Source organism: Dioscorea cayenensis, chromosome 10 (assembly GCF_009730915.1).
Source record: "Dioscorea cayenensis subsp. rotundata cultivar TDr96_F1 chromosome 10, TDr96_F1_v2_PseudoChromosome.rev07_lg8_w22 25.fasta, whole genome shotgun sequence".
Taxonomy (NCBI): domain Eukaryota; kingdom Viridiplantae; phylum Streptophyta; class Magnoliopsida; order Dioscoreales; family Dioscoreaceae; genus Dioscorea; species Dioscorea cayenensis.
The window spans coordinates 1,604,419-1,626,043 of record NC_052480.1 but is presented as its reverse complement, the minus strand read 5'-3'; the positions used below and the strand labels follow the sequence as shown (position 1 = coordinate 1,626,043).

The 21,625-nt window shown below is 34.8% G+C and overlaps 2 pseudogenes; one reads left to right on the top strand and one right to left on the bottom strand.

Moving 5' to 3' along the window:
* Positions 1 to 423: 423 nt before the first annotated feature.
* LOC120270762 lies at positions 424 to 5,270 on the top strand (annotated as a pseudogene).
* A 746-nt stretch (positions 5,271 to 6,016) lies between these two features.
* Positions 6,017 to 19,612, bottom strand: LOC120270442 (annotated as a pseudogene).
* Between the last annotated feature and the right edge of the window lie 2,013 nt (positions 19,613 to 21,625).

The following is a 21,625-nucleotide window of genomic DNA, read 5'->3' as shown; positions in this document are numbered from 1 at the left end:
GAGGGCTTCTCCGGCCGAGGAATGCGTCGCGTGGTGGGGTCGGAAGTAGGAGAACAGGCGTCCAGCAGCGCACGATAGAGGCTCGCCTCTCATCCCGCCTTCGAGCAAGTGGTTCCGGAGCAATGACATCCATCCGCTCGGTTAGGCGCCAACAAATATTTCTTCTTCGAAAGATTCACGGAACCATTTCAGAAACTAACATATGTAAACCAAACAATTTCAAATGAGATCATTCATTTTAAACTATAAAACTATATATTTAAACGTTATAGAATATAATTAAACGGAGAACAAAAATATTTAAACCGGTATGAATAATAGTTAAACGGTAAATACTAAAGTTAAACGCTAAATAAAATGTTTAAACATTAAAGACTTATGTTAAACATTGTCCATGATTTATTACCTCTTTTCCATCGAGCGATGACAAGCTCGCTTTTCACCGCCGCTTGCTTCCGTAGAAGTACTTTCACCGTAGACAAAGATCCTTGGGATCTTGCCGAAACGGACTTTCTTCCCCTGCTCCGGCCACCAGAAACCGAGGGCGTTAAGCGCGACCGAGCAACCCTTAATGTACCTGTAGTTGGTCTCTTCCGGCGCATCTATCTTGCACTCGGGCCGCCATGGAATATCCTCCATAAGCCACTAGGCTCGCCGCGCTACCATGCGATCGCTCCCATGGGTCGGTAGATCATCGACGTAATCAACGATCCGGCTGGAACCGAGCATGATGTATTTGGGAAGAGGATCGTCCCCACTGAGGTACACCATCGGGAGTTTGACAAAATTATCTTCTTCTCCCTCGTCGAACAAGTCTGCACCTGAGTGCTCTTGATGGAGTCTCCTGTCTCGTAGGTCTTTGATAGATACCGCCCTTCAAACGCCGACCGTTTTCTTCTTCGAAAGACCACCGCTGCCGCCATCGCAACGCGACCAAGAACGAGGGCCACATCTTGAGGTCTCGAAACTCAGCGAGCTTTTCCCCGATCCCGAATTTATTGGTGCGACCATCGTATCTTTGCAAAAAGAGAATCAAGAAGGGCCCCTCTTGGTATATGGCTTCCACTCGATAGCGCGCAAACGGTGTCCTTCGAATAATCTCCCGAGTCGAGGGGTCATGTTAACTTTCAATTCGCCTAAGGTCTCCACAACCGTGCACAAATAGCAACGCCCATTAACTAGGGTTGACCGCCATAATCACAAGCTCGCGACAATAACAACACATTCAACATGCAGTGACGATAAAAAGTTTAAGCGGAAATATAAGGTTTTAAACGGTAAACTCTCGCTTATTAAACGTAGATATAAAATGTTAAATAGAGACCCATTTTGTTAAACGTAGACAAGAATACTTGAACAGAGACAACAAATGTTAAACCGTAACATCTCATTTCTTAAACGCCAACCTCATTTGTAAAACCGCAAACCATATCAAACGAAACGGGAAAATGTACATTATAAATATTACATTAAATCATAACAATCGAAAAACTATTTTCGATAGTGTATACATAAGAAAAATGCAAAACAAAACAAAACCCTAGCGAGAAATCTCCCTGCAGACTATCAAAACCCCAAATGAGAAATCCCCTCGAGACTTCAATATCTTCTTTTAGAATAAAACAAAACCGAAAAATCTTTCTTTAGTAATGTAACAGCTTAACATAAAACCATACTCAATACCTTAGATTGCAAATCGATGAAATGCCAACTAGTTAGCGGGGACTTCTCCTTCGAGATACTCGTGGAAAGGGAAAAAGTCGATGAAATGCCAATTACAGAGGCTTCGCGGTAGAGACAACTTTGGAGACAGCTCGAAATGGAAAAAGTCAAGACGTGAGTTGAGAAAAAGCAATTAAACGGCTCCAATAAATTGCCTCTGGTTACTCCCTATGGAAAAACCCCCCACTTCCTCTCAAATCGCCGAGATGGTCGCAGCCACTGACTCCCTCATGCAAGGGCATTTTCGTCCAAAAAAATTTGAAACTCACTCCGCTCACATCCGTTACTAGGGGTTTGGGGGTTTGAAAAACATAGACTTTTAAAAAGGAGGGGTTTTTGGGGATTGCAAAAACTAACGGGGTGTTTTTGGCAATTTTACAAACTTAAAGGGTTTTTGGCAATTTCCACTTAATATTATTATTATTATTTGATAATTTGGGAATTAGATAAATAAATAATTAAAAGGTAGTTGGACATCATTAATGATGCTTGCTTTTCACTACAACAAATTCACAATTTAGAAACAGTTTTTTCCATTTCTAATCCGTTGCTAATTTAAGTTAGAAATGGAATTTTTCAGTTCCTAAAAAGCTCATTGCTAATTTGATTAGCAATGCAAAATATTGTCCATTGCTAATATTTGAAACGGATTTAAATTAGATTTTTTTCTTCGTTGCTAAATTAAAAAAATGAAAACGGATTTTTGTGTCTGCTTTCTAACTGCTTTTTAAATCAAATCGCTCTTAATCCGCTTCGTAAATTAGACACTGGGATTAGAAAACAAACTCATATCTGCTTTGAAATATTGATTAGAAACCCGAACGCTTGCTTTTTCTCATTAGAAATGTAAAAAAATTCGGGCTTTCCAAAACCGATCCTAAATTTAAAAAAATATATAAAATCAATTAAATTTTGAATCGATTATTCGCTTTCTATTTCTACATTTAAAATTTTAAAAATAAAATAAATTCAAAAACAGATTAATCGGTTTTTAATCCATTTTTAAATTAAAAAAATATAATAAATAATATTTTGAAACAAAATCGGATATGTTATCCGTTTCTAATTTGGAAACGGATTGCATTCCCTTTCTAATCAGAAACGGACAAGTTATCTGTTTTTAAATCAGAAACTGAATAGTTGTTCGTTTCTAAATCAGAAACAGAATAGTTATCCTTTTCTAAAAGATGGAAAATTGATCCGCTTTCTAAATCGAAAGAACGCCCAATCGTTTTGTTTTTTTAATTTAGAAATGGATTAGTTATCCGCTTCTAATATATATAATTAAAATAAATATTTAGTTATACATAAATAATGAATATATATATATATATATATATATATATATGATTGATATATCTTTCGTTGTAAGCTATTTATAAATTTTTAAAATGATTTTAAAATATAAATATCCATTTTTAATTATATTAACTTAAAAATAATTTTAATTTAGGATAATATTATCTAAATATATTATTGAGATCAATTTAATACATCACATTCGATCTACCTAGCTAATAAATCACATTAATTCTACCTAATTAAATAAAAACATCTTATATATATAGTTGTATATATATATATATATATATATATATATATATATATATATATATATATATATATATATATATATATATATATATATATATATATATATATAGATTAATTACCAATTTATTTGCATATTTTTTTAAGTAATATTAAAGTCAAAAATGAATTTTTTTCATTTTTAAAAAGTTAAAATTAATTTATAAAAAAAAGCTCTATAAGTCTATTTCATATTATTAATTGTACAAAATTATTATTTATTAATACTCAAATAGGATTAGATTTAATAATTTAATAAATTTTTTAAAAATGTTATACAATAATTATATATTTTTTTAATAAGCTCTTTTATATTTTAAATTTAGAAACGGAATCATGTTCCGCTTTCTAAATTAGAAACAGATTAGAAACCTGATGTGTTTTCCATTTGTTAATTAGAAACGAATTAGAAATCAACTTATATGCCGTTGTTAATTTAGAAGTGGAAGTTTATTCATTGTTAATTTAAAAACGAACGCAAAGTTCGCTGTTAATATGAATCGAAACGGAATTAATCCGATTCTAATTTTTCTGTTGCTAATCAGACATATTATTATTCAAGATATATAGGATTATTAGGACTATTTAATTTTTTGGTATAAATTTTGTGTCTAAGATGTTCGTATTCTAGTCAAGAAGTGGATTTGAGTCGTAGTTCATGCAAAATGAATGTATAAATGTGTTAAGAGATTGAGTGCAAGTCTCTTTTACTGGATGTACTTATGGCCTCAACGATTCCGAAGCTGAAGCCAACGACCTTCGGGTCTATTGGTACACGGGTCGCCGATAGAGCTCTCAACGAGTGGTGAGAGTTCGATTTCTACCGAAAGTGCATATTTCTGGAGTTATGAATATTGGTTGTGTACGGGTGGTTCCAGCTACCACATGAGCGCAGCCCCTGCTCCCACTTGTTCCACCGAGGCTTGTGCACGTCCCCTCGGGTCTCAGTGGGTTCGCCCCGGCTCCTCTTCCCCAAAAACAATTCAAGTCGAAAATGTCGATTGCTTTGAGGTGAGATGCTCTCTATTTATTGTGGATTTTGTTTCATTTCCTTGATTTGGTTGAGAACCAATTTTCTTATTATTAGGGAGAATACGAAACATTGGAAATTAAAGAAAATAAACTCAATCGAACAGTAGAATAGGAGGCTTTTTGTCCTTTGACCCCCAAAGAGGTTGGGATCTTTTTGCAAGCTTTTGGTTACCCTCCGACCCACCCTATATCTATATAGCGGCGGGTGAAATATTCGTGGAGACACTTATCTCTCGGACTTGCGATCTCGCCTCCCTAACTTGGTTTTCAAGGTTCTCTCATCTTGTGCTAAATTATGCTTGGTGCAAACTATGTTACCAATTCTTCCATCTATAACTACATTGAAATTTTTTACAGGAGACATTAGCAAATGCTAGTAAGAATTGAAAAATTTGCTAGCCATGCATCTCGAGGGCTGCGACTATTGATTATATAATATCAGTAGAAAGTGATGTATTTGTTCCATCCAACACTGGTGACATGGCAAGAGCTGTTGAGGGACACAGGAGATATCTCGGTCACCGGAAGACGATCAACCCGTATAGGGTATTACTCGCACTGCTTTTTGTAGTTGAGATTGTCGACATGTTGCATCTCTACCATCTTCTAAATTTCACTATTTCGCACCCCCGTTTGGCTTCAGGAAAGGGTTAGTGGAACTCTTTGACAAGATAGAAAATGGAGAGCTGAAAGAAAGTTCGACTTTATTGCCACTTGTAACTCGAATGCATAAATCAAGGTATTGTCGATGGCATCTGTGCAACCACTTCTTGATAAACAACTGATATTGAATTTGCTATTTGACAGACAAGGATCTCCAAGGAAATGATATGGTTCTCTACCGAGAATGAAAGGAAGAAACCGCTCTTAGGACCGAAGAATCTTTCTATGAAAATCCACTTCCCGAATGCATTTGCCGTAATTGAAAGCACTCGATTCTACTCGAACTTTGGTATTTTTTAGTGTTGCAATTGTTTCATATGATTCTTTTTCAATGAAGCCTCTGTTGCCAAAACTTTGACATCTCAAACAAGCAAATATATTTTATATGCGAAATTTAGTGGTGTTAAACGGGTCGCGTCCGGCCGTGGGCCCGCAGACGAGTTGCACGTGCTTGGCTCAAGCACGATGCTACAAGATCTTGCCCGGGCGAGGCACGGCCCAAACCCTGAGCCGTGCTAAGCTAGGATTTGTAGCCCGTGGGCCGGCACGACCCGCGGCCCGCTCGAGCCAACATGACCCAGCACGCCAAATACAAGTAATTTTTTTGGTATATTTTTTTGTTTTTTTAGTCAATAAGGCTTTTTAGTTCTATGTTTTTTTGAATTTTTAGGATATTTTTTTATATATTTTTTAGCAATTTTTAGGATATTTTTTCTTATATTTTTGGGATTTAAAATAAAAAAATATAAATATAATATAATCCCGACTCGGCCCACGTGGTTGGGCCGACCTTGTGGTTGGCGGGCCGTGCCGCCCGAAAGACGATTTCTAGACGGGCCAGTGCCGACCCGAGCACGCATAGTGCTTGGGTTGTATGGGTCCGGGCCGCACCGGCCAGTCCGCCCTGCTTTGACACCACTAGCGAAATTACAAGAGTTACTGAGAAATCCACAACCCGATTTTCGATTATGAACAACGCTATTCCTTTCAAGCAAACGTAGTAATCGGATCAACCATCCATGCGAATGATGCAGTGGAGACTATCATCGTTGAGCATGAACTCGTAAGCCTTTGTTGATCTCGGCGAATGCACTTCATGGGTGATAAATTTCTCGAGTTCTAGCTCTTGCATCGCTTATCGAACAAGGACTTAGATAACACAATGTGAGAATGATTTTCGAAATTTCAATCATCACCTTGTTCATATACTTCTCCCAACAATGCAGGAAGATCGGTTCATGCGGTTTATAGTTTCCAAAGATGATTTAATTTCTTACAAGCAAAGTAGTGTAATTTATTTTCTGCAAGATAGTTTAGTGTATTTACTAGAAGAAGATCTAGTTTATTTATTTACTAATGCAATAGTTTATTTAAATTCAAAATGATCTTATCATTTTATTCTTGCAAAAAAATTTATATTATAGTAATGGAGTGTATTGTTTATGTTAAGAGAGCTATGGGCAACAAGGAAAAGTAAAGAGACTCAGCTTTGGTCCGGCCATTTTTTTACTCCCCTAAAGGAGCTCACTTGCACACCTCTCTGAAATACCCGTATTCCATTTAGATCCTAGGCTCTTATACTATATTGGCTATGATCATTGTACTAGAAATATATGAATATATTAATAGTTTATATAATAATATGTATAATGCTTTTCTCAATGAAGAGGACTTAGGAAATAAAATGATATACTACCATATATTAATGCATTATCGCAGTATATTACAAGTAATATATAATGAATACACATACAGTAGTGACTTTGAGTGAGATTGTAGAATATAGCCAAGTATAGTATAGTAGACCCTTAAAATTGGTATCAAACCCCTGATTATATAATTGTAGAACTAATAGATCTTCCAGTAGGTATAAACGAAGAATTAAGTATAGCCTTGCAAAGAATAGATAATGTTTTAGGACCTTTAAGCCAATATATTACTAAGGAAAATAGAAGAAAGAAAGATATAATTAAATATAGAAGAGTGTTATGGTTAATATGACTTAAAAGATATTTAAAAAATAGGAATTATCATATTAGAAGGTGGGAACAGTATTGTGAAACTCATAATAAACAAATAGATAAGAAAGGGAATGAATATTTCTACATAGCATGGATAAAATGAAAGGAATGGAACCCTATAGAATATGATCATTGTGAACAACAAATAATATACCATAAATATGGAATAATCGATCAATACCATAGTATAGGAAATTTTCAAAAATGAGAGAATTGTTAAAAGAAATAGATCTAGAAACAATAGAAAATTATTTAATACCATTAATAAAATATGTAATTAGGTTAAATATATGAGTAGAAGATCAAATTAAAGGAAGAAGGGCTGGGTGGTTATTAGGTGTAAGAAAGATTTTAAGAAAAAAAAAAAGAATATATTTTTTAGAAGGAGAAGAAGTAATAAGCCATGAAAAAATACATAAGCTTAACGGAGAATGGGTAATTAAGTTTTATAGAAGAAAAAAATTATATCCAGAAGAACTCTAAAGAAAGCTAGATTATTTGAAAAAATGGGAAAAAAGATTACTCATTAGCCTAGAAACAATAGAAGCATATATGTTACACATAAAAATGGAATTAGAAATAGAATATTTAGATCTAGCAATACCCAATATTGGAATAAAGATAGTAAAGCTGGAAAAATTTAAACACAAGTGTTATTTTAATAACTATAAAAATAGCTTCCATCATTCAATGCATCAAGAAAATAGCCAACCAAATACAATAATTGATCTCTTAGTATCATTAGGAATTAATTTAGGAAAATATCATCATAACATGATTAATTTAAATAATCAAATTAATACAGATCTAGTTGCAAGAAATAGAATAATAAATTTACTTAGATGTAGCATAGAATATATTAAAAACGAAAATAACGATTTAATAAAACCTTTAGGAGAAATAAAGAAATTAACTCATAAGCAAGAAATATTAGATGCCATAAATTATACACAAAATAATACTATAAGATTAGATAATAAATACCAAGAAATTAAGCATTCATTAGATGAAATAAAACAATTAATAGTAACATGACTAGTGGTACAAATATCTATCTTAAAGCTTTATAAGCAACAAGGGAAATTCTGAGTCTCCCTGTAGGATTTAGCTCCTATGAGGCAACTTCTAGGCAAGATAAGGAAACTCTTGACAAAATAATACTATTATTCAAATATTAATAGAAATTTATGATAAATTAGATCTGATTTAGAAAAATATGCTATACAACAGATAGAATTGATGTCTCCCAAAACACTGTATCATGTAGGACCTTTGAATCTTACTACCAGTTTATTGGAGTTTAGTAGGGAACAAGAGATATTGGTAACCACTAATCCATGTAATATTCCTATACTTAATAAAGAATCTATACGACAAATAAAAGAGAGTGGTAAAAGTCTGATACATACAGGACTCAAGTAATAGGTATAAAGGGATTAACCAAGAAAAAAGAAGGTTGTAAAGTTTTATTAATGGTCTAAGATAAGAGTTGGTCCGTGTCTAATAAAGCAGTAATAGCAAGCATTGAAGTAGATATGGATAAGAATATAGGGTTATTCTACTGTAGCCCAGACATACTAATGTCGATTAGAGATATACATAATTTAGAAATAGGTATACAATCTAAAAGGATATGAAGAATTAACCGTAAAACAACAACCTCTTTGCTTAACATAGGATTTTTAGGGTAACTAACTAATAGTAGTAACATAAATTATAAGTTACATATAGAAAGAACTAATGTCCGGAATAGCAAGTAGAGGTATTAGTTAATAAAAACCATTACCAATAGATGGCAACAACATCGAACATAATGGACTATAGATAAAAATCTAGACAATACTAATAATAGAATAAATGCTCCTACAACCGGATCAATTTTTGAAAATAATAATGGCACATTTAGTATTAGATTCTCAGAATACCAACTTCAGCAACATCAAGAATTAGAAGATGAATAGGTATAGAGAAGGAACTCAAATACCCGGAGTAGAATACAATTTACCTTATAATAGTATATTAAGATTAGAAACAATCTTGATAGATCAAGGAAATCGCTAGAAACATAATAAACTAGTTTATGATCAAGATAATAATTTAATCATTTTATATGAACATGAAACTAATAATTTAATTCTAGAAGAGATACCTAGTTTAAATTTGATGGACATAAGTCATAGTAATATTTCTAGCAGTAGCAGCAATCCAACCCCACATATAGCACAACTAACCAAAGTGTGGGGCAGCCCTAGTAGGCCTTCTTACAATGAATACAAAGAAGAAAGGGACTAGTGAAAGACCAAGAGGAAAAATCGATTACCTTTTAGAGACCACAGATAGGGAAAACTATTAGTAGATGATGGCAGAATTAATATTGAATCTAGTAGCACATGATCCACAAAAGTGGCACATGGTAATTAAGTATTGTCCCAATTAGTTTGTAGGAAATTTGATGAATTAGAAGTCGGAAAAACAACCCTAGAAATGTATGCATATTTAGAAAAACTATCTAGGGAAACAACAAGGGTCGCACAGGGAATCATATAAACAAAGGTTCCCGTGAGATTTCGTGGGCTCCTTTTTTCTCACCCTAGGATTTAATTAGTGGTTGGGATGGTTAAAAATAATGGATCACAAATCAAATTTTAATTTTATGACTTCAAGAGATTATGCGTTCATGACTTCCATAAGGGTAAGCCTCTAATGTTAATTATCATTGACATTGTCACAGAAAGCTCGGATTAAGAAATAAGTGTGAACAAAGAAACAAATTGTGACAATCAATTTCATTCATTACAATAAATATGAATTCCTAGATTTCTTTGAAAGTACAATAAATTTGAAATCATCTTAACTGCCACTCGAGGTTTGTAGGCCTACGTGAACAATGATTGTAGTATTTTATCTCCCTTTGACTATTTTACGAAAAACATGCTCTGACTTTTGTTGATATATAGTCTTTATCAAATTTTTGAGAATTTGAATCTAGGATATGATTTAGAAACTTGTGAACTTGTGTCTGAACTTGTGTCTTGGACATTTTGCGTCATGGATTTGATTTGTATTTTGAATTTGATTTGGATTTCAAGTTATGGATCCTTTATGTTAACGAATCATAAACTTAATTGTGACTTTTTGTAGCTCTCTTTTTATGCTTGTAAAAAGCTTCACTCTGACATGTGAAACTACTTTTCGTGTCTTTTAACCTGACGTCTTGAGGCTGATTCAATTATTGATTTATATGGATTTTTCAAATCTTGACTCTTTCATATCTTGCAATCTTGACTTGGGCTTTTCTTCGCTTTAATTTATATGTCGCTGCATGTGTGTCTTCATCAGCATTTGCATATCTTGTTGTTTTGTATGTCTCATTACCCGCTACGCTCGAGATGAGTCTGTAATTATTATATGGAATGATATATATATATATATATATATATATATATATATATATATATTATTTTTCGGCTTCGAATTTTTAAAAATATATTTATATATAAATCCATGTTATCATATTCATTCCATGTATACGATGGGACCACCTTTTTGAAAATTCTTTATGCACATGAGTATGCATGCAGCCATGCTTCTCATTTTCTCCTTATCATTTATTCATTTTCACGACATATCTCCTTCATGGTGAGACCCTTTTATTTATTTATTTACTTTGTTTGTTGATTTACGTGAGTACACGTGCATGCATGTGCATGTAATGCTTTTTATTAGTATGCCAGACCTTTTGTAAAAATCTTGTGAGCACTAGTAGAGCTACCATATGTCTAAAATAGTGACCAGCAGGGTTCAAATGCTATTCGATTTAGAAGATTCCCAGCATAGAAAATAGATAAGATCGAAAAAGCTACGTTGAAAAATTGCTGATTTAAAAATTACCATTAGAATCTAATTACCTAATAATTGAATCGAGATGGATGTGAATTTTGGATGGGGAGCGGTTTAAAACAGTAAACCTCATAAATATTCCCCTAAAATGGAAGAACAAATTTGTAGGTATAGTAGTGGAAAATACAAGTGAATAAAAACTTAACTCAAGTATTGATCACCAAGAAACTATTTTACGATAGTTCAGAGTTTTAGATAGCTTCGGACTATTCACGCTTGGTAAAAAGAGATCTTAGTAACTACAGTTGTGAGGCAATAGTAAAATTTTATGAGAATAAAAATAATAAAATGAATTAGTCAAAAGAAGATGGTTAGCATTTAAAGGACGAGAATAATTAATTTAGCATACAATGTTAAGTTTTGAGACACATCAAGGGTGATGAAAGCAATGGCGAGATGAGATTATCTAGAAGTATCAAAGAAGATCCTCCCTTGAGGATATCATCGATTCTATAAGTATAGACCATCTGCTTAACCATACGCTTTAGTAATAAATGGGGACTACAAGGCTGAGTGAGATTACTACTACATTTTACTAATGTGGAAGCAAAAAGCTACCTTTCTACTGAACCTTAGTTGGTTCATATGCTTAACTATAGCGAGGATTACAAAACCGATATAGCTCCTCACGAGTTATGTGTTAATGTGACAACTAAGGAAACCCTACCTTTATAATATGCTATTAATCCACCATACTAACAAAATTTATCTGACAAGATGTAGCAATCTTTGTAGTCAAACCTTTACCGAGCACCAAGAGTTTATTCCACAAAACCACAGGGCCTGCCCATGTCATCCATTGGGATCTCCCTTATCCTTCAACCTACTCTGAAATCTCATGCTAGACCACCAAGAGAAATTATATTGACAAAGCTAATAATAGGAACTCCTCGTTTCCAAAAATCCTCACTCAGCTTTTGTGACTATCTCACTCACACTTAAAACAAAATTGGTTGATGCGAACTTGAGGCCCAAAATCTCTAGATGCGTATTCCTAGAATTACCATAGCAGACCAAAATATTGGCAGGGAGAGATGAAAGTGACCGGAAGCAACAAGCAGGAAAAATAAAATCAATACACAAGACAAAGAAAGAAAGAAAAGAAATACTAAGAGAAGAATGGCAGAAAGAAATTACAAAACAAAAGAAGAAAAATATGATCCAGAAGTCTTGGGTCCAGTGAAACTAATGATTATGAAACTTGGTTTTATTCGTAAAAGGAGACCCAGTATATTGAACTAGTAAACTCATTCCATACATTGGCCTCCTCATCATTACTAAGACAAGATGGGGCTGAGTTTTGCCTTACTAAGTACAAAACCCAAACATACTTTGAGACAAGCTTGTATCTATGCTGAAGGATTTTCAATAATAAAGCGACTATCAACTCTTTGACTTGGAAAGAGATAAGAACTGGAAATATTGTTATCACTCATGTAACGCACCATTTGAACACGGCTTGGTTGATTGGATAACTCTCCAAATCCAAACAACTACACAGGCCTAACCCGCTCTGCTAGACACTGAGCATATCGTTGATTTACAGGATGAAAGCTATCCAAAACACTTTGTGGTGCTTGCATTCAGTGCTCCTCCGCATTTCGAGACTGTCCGATCTCGACATTATCCAGAATAGCTGAATGAGATGTGGTCTCATCATGGCAAACCACTCATGAATGGGATACCAATTTTTATCATGTCCCAGGCTCAACAGAAGAGAGGCTATGTAGGTGGCGAGTTTATTCTTTGACTGTGGCTCGAGATTCACACTCTATCCTAATCGGAGAACATCCACATTTGAAAATCTGACTGGCAATAAGTTAACTCGATATTTACACATCTCTTATGCAGGGAACTGTCATAACTGAACATATCGCTTTCGAACATAAGGACTGTAAAGCAACATGGCACTATACCATACTTATGCCATTACACCCATCTCTCACTCAAGTCTGCACTACTGTATATGTGTTTTAAGGATATACCCTTCTTCCTTTATATTCTACCATCTCACTCAAAGTCACTACTATATGTGTATTCATTATATATATACTTTGTAATATACTATGATAATGCATTAATAGATGGTGAGTATATCAGTTTATATCCCAAAGTCCTCTCATTGAGGTGTTATACATATTATTATATAAGCTATTTATATATTCATATATTTCTAGTACAGTGGTCATAACCAAAATAGTATGGGAGCTATGGGATCTCAATGGAGTACTAGTATTCCAGAGAGGTGCAAGTGGGCTCCTTTAGGGAGTAAAGAAATGGCCAGACTAGCTGAGTCTGATCTTAATTTCTTGTTGCTCCTATTATTACATACATAACAATATACTCCATTACGATAATATAATTTTGCAAGAATAAAATGATAAGATTATTTGAATTTAAATAAAACTCATTTCATTAGTAAATAGTAACTCTTCTACTATGATACTAAAACTATTTTGCAGAAAATAAATTACACTATTTTGCTTGTAAGAAATTAAACCACATTGGAAGAAATAAATTACACTACTTTTGCAATTAATAAGCTGAATTCAGCGAGTAAAAGATTCCTATTCAGGTATCAGAGATAAATTGGTTTGACTATCACTCTTTGATTTGTGGGGCTGACCAAAAGACCCGCCAAGAAAAAGGGCCAGCTACGATCTACTTCTACAGGATAAAGACATATTTATTGCTTTCATGTAAGACACATATCATGGGCACTCTACGCTACTATTTCCCTCATGGCCCTCATGCTATGCATTGCGTTTTCTGCCGGTACTTAGTGTGAGGATTCCATCTAAGCAACCATAATACCTTCATATATCATAGGGTTCATACTAGGTTGATCTTACTAAATCTGGGGATGTTTAGGCGTTATTTGCGTGATTGTGAGAATATAAACCCATGTACCTCTCTTTTCCATTTCTGAATAAAGACTAAGCTACCATAAACTTTATATGCAAGTAAAAGAAAAAGAAATCTCATTTATTGCTAATTTTATTTATGAAAGAAACTGACTTTTTATTGATAAGAAGCTTATTGGATTACCACACTCATGTTTCAAAGAGAAGTTCTCTGGTTCTTGCTTAGTATCTCAGCCTTAAAACTGACTCTTATACTATAGACATACATGACTCTTTTCATGACAATAATGCCCTTGGTTTTATTCTATATTAGACTACATGGGAAAAGCTGAGAAAGGTACCACTAGTAGAGCATTAATTTAGCCTACTTTGAACTGTACGTTTTCTAGCTTTTCCAAGGTAATCAGATCAACCATCCATGCGAATTGATGCAGCGGAGACTATAACCCATTGAGCATGAACCGCGTTTGTTGATCTCGGCAGAATGGCACTCAGTGAGTGATGAATTTCTCCAGTACTAGCTCCCATCAGTTATCAGTAACAAGGATCTTAGATAACACAACGTGAGAATGATTTCTGAAATTTCAATCATCACCCTTGTTCATATACTTCTCCACAACAGCAGAAGATCGGTTCGCGGTTTATAGTTTCAAAGAGGGTTCGCTTTATGTCCTCTGATGCAGCAGATTCATGGGATGTGTCTTAAAGACGGCGTCTTTGTGCGGCACTCCAACCAGAACAGCAACACCCCAACCCCTGAGATATCAAATCATCCATACAATTCACAAAGCATAGTACGAGCGAAATCAAACACGAGAGTTCGAAGATACATCATGAACACATCTGAAATGCAGATATCATCGCATCAACATCACCGGTGCACTCAATACTCCGATCAACTCCCCACCGGTCATCTCGGCAATAACCTCTGAACAGGTTTATCATGATCTTTTGCGTATCAGAACTGCTGACACCGAAAATTTTTGTTGTGTGAAATGCAAGCAAATCTGTTTATCAAATCAGATAAACCGAGTTGAACTTCAATCAAGAACATCATAATTCGAGACCATGATCGAATTTCTTTTCCTGGGTTCACATCAACACCGATAATTCTCGAGCCCCTGAAATCGCTCGCCTTCGGCCGCCTATTTGTGAATCATCATCAATATCATTAGATATATATGATCTTATTTGTCTCGTATTATATTAAGCTAGTTTAAATTATATCATTGAAAGATAGCTCACCACAAGTCCAACAGCTCCAAGGCCGAAAACAGCAACTGATGATCCCTTTGGCGTTTTGCTACATTCAAAACAGCACCAAGACCTTCAAAGCAAACAAAGAACTTGAGCAACAATGACATGCACGGTTAATGAATGGAAAACATGAACCAAGAGTTTTTCACCTGATGAAATCCTGCAACCAAGAATGCAAAGTTTATCTAGAGGAGCCGAAGGGGTTGATCTTCGCAGCACAACCGACATGAACAACAGTGTACTCACTGTATGTCGATGTTCCGACAAAATGGTATATCGGTTTTCCATTAATGGAGAACCTGGATTGCCCATCACGCGATCATCACTCTGCCCTAAGTTTACCCCGAGAAGACTGCTACACATGTTGCTCTCGCCGGACTTACAGTGGCATACACTCCTCACATTCTCCGCTGGGCAACCGGAATGACATGGATCACGCCGGGTTTCCAGATCGGTAACTCCGTCTCAACACTCTCCAGCAATTCTAACATGAGAAATACAAAGCAAATGTTAAGCGCTTGAGGAAGAGCCAGTTTGTTCATGTAACGTGAGAAAAATTACTTATGTGTTGTGTAGTGATTTGAAAATATTATCTCATGTCGTAAGTATCAAGACCGATTAAGATCATCGATGTATAATGTCAGCGTTATCAACACGTAGAATATTACCAGAAAAGAGCGATTAGTAATCAGCTACATGCATGAATTTGCGTCTCCATCTTGGTCACTAGTGGTAATGTTGTAACTCTCTATATTTTACTCCAAATTGTATAATAATCAAATATTTATAATGAACTAGATCATTACCGGGTAATAAAGGCTGCTCAAACCCATATAGTTTCATACTGACAATTATCCATCACATTCGTATTATATAACATTCATAGCTTCTGCCGTATGATCGTAACTTTGCATCCATGTCGTCATACAGCTATTACCACAAACCAAATGACTATAGAGTGCTAATTGAGTTTGTTCTTTGTAATTTTCATTTGCAGTTTGCGTCTAATGTACATGAGATTAGCAGTATTCACGTTGATTCATGTCCAATACCCAACAAATGCGTCTGTCTTTCGAGATCCAAGAAAATATCATTTTGTATCTTTCTCGATAATATATTTGCTTTGATTTATGAGAGCCACGTTTTGTATCCTTTGTTAAGATGCCAGCTGGACCGTGCCTTAGTCACCATCCTATTACAAAGTCCAACCAATCAACCAATTTCTCCTCCATAGGTCTATCAGTTTATGTGCAGTGCCAGTGGAATAATAAATGATTGTAAATTAATAAATTATATGTACAAAACATGTGAGAAATACTTTCTTCTTGTAATATGTATGAGATAAAACTCGCAATACTAGTCATTATGCTCTTGGTAGCTCAAGTCACTCTGTGCAGCGTTCCCTCAATGAGAGAGAGAGAGCGAGAGAGAGAGAGAGAGGTGAGAAAGGAGCGGTAAATGTCCCGCGGATGAGATTTTACCTAGGGATGGATCAGCATCCCAGACTAATAAATCCTACGAGAGATGATCATCGAGATGGAAATTCATTACGAACATCATCAGAGACAGGAGCTCCTCCTATGTTCTAATATTTTAAGATAACTTTTTGTACGTGCTTAGTACCAATTTATTGAGTATGTATTATATCGATCATGTGCAATAATCCTAGGTGTGTGCACAATCGAAATTAATTATCGTGTCATCATGTGTGTCACTTCTAGGATACAGAATTGGGTCACGATTAGTGTCGAACTGACTGAAGCGAGCAAAGGCTTGGGCAGGTGTAAAAGCTCGCCTGCTCGCTCACGACACAGGCTACGAGTGACTCAAGCTCATGAACAAGCTCTCGTTTATAAGCTCTACGAGCTCGTGAGCATCTAGTATATATTACATTATATATGTATGTATGTATATGTATGATTAGTGTGTATAGTGTGTGGCTATGTGGACTATGTTGTCAATTTGGAGTTTACACATAACAGCTAGAAACTGCTCTGTCGAGAGCTAAGCTGCATTAAAAGGCTCGTAACAACTAGTTCAGTTGAGTTAAATGAGCTGTAAGTCGCAAACGAGCTAAGCTGAGACTTACTATCAAACTCGGCTCGTTAAATCGCTGCGAAGAACTTCGCTTTATTGCAGCTAATTAAAAGCTCAAGTGTAGTATTATTTAGCCAGTACCATTTTGTTTGGCAGCGATCAATTAATATAATCGAGCTCAGTCCGAATTGAGGTCACACTTCTGATAATAGATTCACTGATAAATAGTTGCTTTTCAAATATAAAATATATATATAGTCGAGCGTAATCAGCTAGCTAGCTATGTCTAAGCTAAACACGATTTTCTTGCTATGAGTTGAGCGCCTCGAGCATGAAGCTTTCGAGAAGCCTCGATTAGAGGCTGCGAGCTCGCAATTTAAACAAAATAATGTGAGCCAGTGCTTGAACGCATATAGAAATGAAACTCAGGCACGCGGCTCGAGGCGCTGGGTCGTCGTAACAATATAGTAAAGCGAGCCAAGACGTTGTACCATGCGACAGCTCGCCTGCCTCGGCCTGCTAAGAGCCACTAGTCACAAAACATGCTGCTATGGCCAGAGAATTTTTAGCACCTCTTGGACATTAAGACCCTTTTAGCTATATATTTGGTAAAATTTAGAATAAGGACTCGACATGAGAGTAAAGAGTGCCTCAACCAATTGGCTAGCCCAATATTAGTACTTTACCAATTTTATTACTTAAAACTTTAATGATTTTAAAAATGATTTGTTTTAAATAAAATTAAAAATTAAATGGGCCAACTTATGGGCTCACCTTGCTCGGTTGCCACCTTATCATGAATATGTTCATTTTAACTTTAGAGCAACTTTAATCGTTATACTATCATAGAGTTTGATTTTCCCGTAGCCACATCATCAACCCATGAAACTCTTGTATCAATTAAACAATCTCCCATAATAGTTAGAGTAATGCTATATAGAACCAGAGATGCATAAACTCAGCCACACGAATGATGTAGTTTAGTGATGTGTCAATTTTTAATTATAAAAGAGAAATTAGGGGAGAAATTAGGCACATGTTTTCTATCTCTGGTGTGACTCTCTCTATCATCTCTCTGGTGTTGTTCCCACAATCAACCCATTTAACTCCTATCTATTGAAAATCACCTCAGCAAATTTTTATTTTAAATATATTTATTTCAAAAAATATTTTATTATTTAAATAATAAGTTAATTTATTAAAAATCACTTTAATATTTCATAATACATATTTATTTCTAATAAAAATCACTTTTGAATACGTATTTATTTATAAAAATCACTTCTAATAAAACGGTAGTAATACATCTGAATCTGGCCCCTTCTACTTTTCCTCTTCCTTTCGATCCTCTACTAGAAGCGCATAAATCCCTCCAATGAAACCTCTATCTTCAGATGATTTGGGCTCTCTCTCGCCTCATCTCTTTTCCCATGTCCCTCTACTCTAGAAACATGATACCCAATACTTAGCCTATTTTGAGAGTAGATCGACTCAACAGACCATTTTCAAGAGTAGAGACGCACGAGCATTTCGAAAGAAATGGACCCAGAGAAGAGAGTCAGAAGGACCAATTCATATGGCATCTATTCGAGATAGGGACCTATGTGTAAATATGGGTCTCATGGTTGAGTATAGTGGGCCACCAAACGCTTAGTGGTCACCATACGTTTTATGGGAGTCGTTTAATGTTTAAACACTCATTGAGCCTTGCTCAATGGGCGTTAAAGATGCTATTAAAGAAAACACAACAACTATATTAGCTAATCTAGTATGAGTGATTTGTACAATTAATCATCAAATAATAATAATAATATTAATAATAATAATAGATAAAATAAAATAAATATAAAATAATACAAACAAAAAGAAAATATTTTTAGATTGATTCAAAACAACAAAAATACCCTGCAGCTTCATGCCCAAAAATACGAGGAAATAATGGTATTTGGCCCTGAAAACATAATCCAACATATTATATATTAGAAACCAGTAAAACATAACCATCCAGATTAAAAAGCAATATATATATATATATATATATATATATATATATATATATATATATAATAATAATAATAATAATAATAATAAATAAATAAATAAATAAAACACCAAGAAACAAACCTTAGCCTCCCCAAAAATAAATATCACTACGACAGACAGAGGTATAGAGTATTTTTAAGGCGAACTTCCATTGCTTGAGGAGGAGCCACATCAACCTCTTCAATCACTAATGCCTTTCCCCTGCTTCCCACGCAACAGCAGCTGTAAGTTCAACAATTATATATATATATATATATATATATATATATATATATATATATATATATATATAAACTCATCATATAAATTCAAAATAAACAAACAAATTAATTAAAATAGAAAACTATTATCAACTACCTCTGCATCTAATCACTTGACCTGCAGTGCTTGACATGTCTGACTCTCTCAAACTCAAGGTATTCCTGAATGGCTGAATCCTGAAGTTTAACTGAGCAGTGCATGAATTTATAGAGAAAAAGGATGCTCACTCACTCACCTCTCTCTCTCTCTCTCTCTCTCTCTCTCTCTCTCTGACGTCAGTTAACTAAAAACGGGTGATCTCTCTCTCTCTTGACTAAGGTCAGTTAACTAAAAACGGGTGATGGTGATCTCTCTCTCTCTCTCTCTCAAACTTGACTAAAGTCAGTTAACTAAAAACGGGTGATTCTGTACTTGTACCTTGTTTTTAGTTTACCTTAAATGGTTCATGTGGATAAAACATAGGGAAATCCGAATGAATGGTGGGTAAGAAATGAATTTTTTGACCGGTGGATCGATTTAGTTAAGGGATAACGGTCATTTCACTGCGCCATAATTGTTTATACTTTATATTGTTGTGGAGTAATATAATATAAAAATTATTTAACTTTTCTCCAGCTTGCATGACATCAATGCTTTTAAGATTATTTTTCTATGAAGATACTGATATCACATCGACATAGCGCTTTATGTGACACTCGAAAATTGTTTTAAAAACATGTCATTATGCGATTATATGTAACTACGAAGTGATTTTTTTGTGTTATTTGTAATTATAATATTATAAAATGTAAATATTTATGATCATGAATCAAATGAATACAAGGGAGAGTCGTGTAAGTTTTAAGTCTAGGGGATCATGCGGTACAAGCTATTGGGAGCTGTCAGTTTTGGCTGTTTTGGTTTGGATTCTTATGTTAATAATATCTCGAGAACTGGAGAATATTCCCTAGAGCATTTTTATCTCTAGGGCTCAGTAAACGAGCCTAGCAGTCGAGCTCTGCCTTGTTCAAAACTTGGCTCATATTATTTAATCGAGCTTGAACTCGGAGCCGAGCTTTCTTCGAGCTTCATTTTTCATGTTCAAGCTTGACTCGTTACTATTTTAATCGAGCTCGAGCTCTAATCGAGCTTATTTTCGAGCTTCATGCTCGAGCTCAACTTGTTAAGAAAAACTGAGCTTAATCTTTGGCTCATTAGCTTAATTAAGGCTTTCGACTATTTTTATATTCTAATTTTTAATTTAGTAAAGTATCATTTAAAAGCTTATTTAATGAATTATTATCAAGTGTGACTCAACCCCGATTTGAGTTTGAGGATTAAAAGAATGATTTAAGCTTATTTATTGAATCATTAAGGTTTGAGTTCAAGCTTGTTAAAATCTTCATTAAATAAGTTAACAAATAATTATAACAATAACAAAAATAAAAATTGTGATGTAACTATCTTTAAATATGATATTATTAACGATCCAATAAATAAGCTTTTGTTCATGACACTATGAATGGTTATATCAATGATTGTTACAAATAAAATTGCAAATGATATCTATAAACGAGCTTTTTAACTATACAATAAACAAGTTTTTCAAAAAGATTTAATGAGGCGAGTTAGTGGTATTCAAGCTTGGCTCGCTTTATCTTACGAGGCTCATTTAACTTAATGACCATTAATGTACGAAGCTTCGACTCTACGCGAGCCTTCTAAATAGTAGTTAAGACCCTATATGTGACTTAAATCGACAACAACGACATAGCACATGATACGACGTTAGTCTGCTTGAGTCAATGTCGTGAGGACTCAAGCTCAAACCTTGCAGAGAAAGTGCAGCGTTTTTTGAAAGTACTAACACCCATACCTCAACCCCTAAAAAGGTCCCACCTGCTAGTTGGCGACAAGATTTAGACCAAAGAAGCCATCCCTCATGTTGGAACAAGAAGGCAGTGCTACTTTGTAACACCCCCAAGGATGTGGAAAAAGAGAAAAGGAACCACATGATGCTCTCTTGAAGCTTCATTGACTGACAAGAGACAAGCTTGAGTCCGCTTCAACTGCGTGTGAGGAGGTCGTATCCACTTCCTAGGCTTACCCACAGAGTATAAGCACGACCCAAACACAAGCCCCTAATCCCATCACAACAAAGTGTCGTTTCGCTATACTTGTTTTCGCTTTTTGGGTGGAAACTCTCCTTTAGCCTGCTGGTTTATGCTTGTCTTTGCTTTTTGGTGTGCTTGTTTG